At 36.0% G+C, this 3243-nt stretch overlaps 1 long non-coding RNA gene across 1 annotated transcript; it reads left to right on the forward strand.

Moving 5' to 3' along the window:
- Window positions 635-1546, forward strand: LOC109718768. Its single transcript, XR_002218513.1, has 2 exons — window positions 635-1348; window positions 1453-1546. It is a non-coding gene; the product is annotated as an uncharacterized LOC109718768 (long non-coding RNA).

Genomic DNA, 3243 nt, shown 5'->3' on the forward strand with positions numbered 1-3243 from the left:
TGACTTATGTTTTACTTTTCTAAATCCAATAAAAATAGTATCTCACCCTATTTTTATTTATTTTTATTTTTATACCAAATTCTGGTATGTTACAGCCCATGGATAGGTTTTTTTTTCTTTTTTTTGTTTTTGAAGTTTTTCAATTTATTAGCTGTTCTTGGTCCGGATGTAAATTATAGATTAGCTTAGATGCATTTGATCTAATGAGAGGTAAGAGGATGAATGTTGTTGTGTAATTCTTGTAAACTCTCATGTTCAAATTTTAGTTCTTTCTTCTTTTTTTTCCCTCTTTCTTTCAATCTTTTATTCCGGGGTGAACTCATTCATAAATTCCAACTTGACTGTATATCAACTTTTTTTTTTTCCAATTTGATTAACTTACTCAACATTATGATGAAGGAATAAATCTCCTACAAGACCAAGGAATCCCAGTTTCTTCAATTGATGTGGTTTTACATCAAGCTCTAGTCACACTCCATATAGTAACTTGAAAGGACTACGGAACGAGGGCGACCCGTGAAAATACATGCACTCAATTTGACAACAATAAAGAAATAGATAAGGTTCTTTTTATTTATTAATTAATGCCAAAATGAGAATGTGAAGACTTTAGTTTTACTTTGGTTCTGGAAGTAGCTGCTACTCTTTTAGGCTGATTACTCTGTCTTTTAATTTAGTTCTCTATATTATTTCGTGGATCCATGTAGTTCAGGAGTTTTTTGTGACTTAGACAAGTGTAGCGCAGGGCATTTTGTTGCTATGTTTTATTCTGTCTATCTAATTTTTTATTCTCTAATGAAATTTACTTTACTTAATTGCTATATGGCTATTTGATGTGTTGTTCCTTCTATAATTCGGTTCGTTGTTTAGATTGCACACAAGTGTCACATAATGTCATATCTAGAATTAGGATATGTGGTCTTCTTTCGAGAGTCTGTAGGGCTTGTTTTATTAACTAGCCCTTTTGTAGAACTCCCTTATTAATATTGAAATAACTTGTTAGTATTTTTTTCTAGTAGTTCAAAAAGAACTTCCATGATTTTGGTTTTACTTACATACTAGTTTTTGGGCATATTAGTTTTTTTTCTTGACAAGCTGATATAAATTCTTTTATGTGCTACTATAATGGATAAGAGTTGCATAAAAAAAAAGATGGTCAGATTAAAATTCATATAGGCAAAAGTGGCATTCCTTTAATCCCAACAATCAAATACTTATTCTTCACAAGTTACGAATTGGTAATATGTTATTTTGTTAGCTAATCTTTTGAATAAAAGTTCTCTATTCTTTTTATTATAGGTTGAAGAGATTGCTGGTAATATGATTTTGAAGAGATCAAGTGCATCAGGTATTGTCAACTTGTCAATTTAAGATTATAATTTAATTGATTTGCTTGTGGTTGATTAATATTGAGGTGTTAAGTTAATAATAATAATCAAGTTTGTATTGCAGATAATAGCAGGGATGGCAAAGGTGCAAGTGCATTGGAGCAGCAAGGATTTCAAGCTACCTAGGCTGCCCAACCTCGCACACGACATCGTCTTCGTAAGAGTTTTATTAGTTATATTCATTGCTATCTTTATTTTAATCTATTTCTTATGTTGATTAGACATAATATTTTTTTTTCCCTATTGTACAGGAAAAAGTCATGGACAAACTAAATGTGGAGATGAAAATCATCTAAAATAACCATAGATGGTATGTTATTTTACTGCAAAAGTTATCATGATTGAGGAAATAGAGGTTAATCACTACTCTTGCGTTGTTTACTATCGAATTTGATATTTTGGGCAACACGGTTTCTTCTATTTGAACAATTTGATAGGAAATGACTTAGAAATATATGTTTAACATGCCTGCTCAGGTGTGTAGTAGATACGAAAAGTACGTGGAATCGATGGACCTGCCAAAAGATTGATTTGATAGGTAAGGACGGAGCTTTATAGTCGTAAGGCCCTTCGTTCCAAGAGGTTTTGGGTTTAATTCCCCACATTCACTATACCTTACTAGCTTCATCGCCTATCGTGCTAGTGCATGTGGCATGGTAGACCTGATCAGTACTGTGCAAGCAAGTGGAGTAGTAAAACTATTCTTGGGTTGTTTATATATAGAACTCTTGGGTAGTGGTGATTTTTTCTCTAGGAAATCATGAGTTGATTCTGATTTATGAATTTGTTAGTTAAGTTTGTTGCAATATGTTGTACAAATTTGTTCAATATGACAAAACATGCTACAGTTTAGTTTTAATAAGATCAACGTAAATGAGTGATTGGTGGTCGACTTAGCTTTACACTGAAACAAAAACAACAATGCCTTCCCTTTCTGAAGCATCAGATCAGGTAACAGGTTGGTGCACTAGAAAATTTTAGTTAAATATTCTACTGATGCGATCAGAGCTGTAAGGAAGTGAATTCTCGAAATGCGAGAGTTGAACTTCGGTTAGAATCGACTAATTGTCAACTTGGTGTGCCTCGAAAAAGCCGAAGGCATCAAAAAGGCCAAAACTGCATTGGAGAAGGCCTCCGAGAGCGAGTTGTGAAGATTCTGCAAGTGCAGAATCTTTGCTCTCGGGGACCGGTCCCTGGGGGGAGAGACCGGTCCCCGTAGCTTGGAAAATGTCGCAGAAGGCTCTGCGCATGAAACTTGCTCTTGGGGACCGATCCCCGTAGGTATGCAAATTGAATAAGGGGTTGTCCTGCGAGATTGTGCTCTCGGGGACCGGTCCCTCGTTTGAGAGACCGGTTCCCGTAAGCGTGGAAGAAGGGGCAAGGGCCCTTTTCTATAAGTAAGCCACTCTCGGGGACCGGTCCCTCTTAGGGAGACCAGTCCCCATGGCCCGAATCTGCCCTGGTTGGGCTGTGTCATATTGGCAAAGTTGAGGGGCTTTTATGAAATTATAGCATAAGTAGAGGCTATATAAGAGTAAGCTCTCTCTCTCTTCTCATTTTCTTCCCTAAACACAAACCTAATACCTCTCTCTCTCTAAACTCTCTTCCTCTCTCTCTAGAATGTGAGGAAGAGAAGGGTTTTGGTGGAGAAACAAGCTAAGAGAAGGATCTTCATCATTTTCTTCCTTCTCTACACCCTTGGGGCTAGCTTTTGAAGGTAAGCTTGAAGCTCAACAATGGTAGATTTCTAGGGTTTAGATCTTTAAACTCTAGAATGGTTTAAATGGAACTCTACCATGCTTAATAAGTGTTTAATGCATGAGTTTGAAAATTTGGAGATAGATTATTGCATGAT

Source organism: Ananas comosus, linkage group 12 (assembly GCF_001540865.1).
Source record: "Ananas comosus cultivar F153 linkage group 12, ASM154086v1, whole genome shotgun sequence".
In the NCBI taxonomy this organism is placed as follows: domain Eukaryota; kingdom Viridiplantae; phylum Streptophyta; class Magnoliopsida; order Poales; family Bromeliaceae; genus Ananas; species Ananas comosus.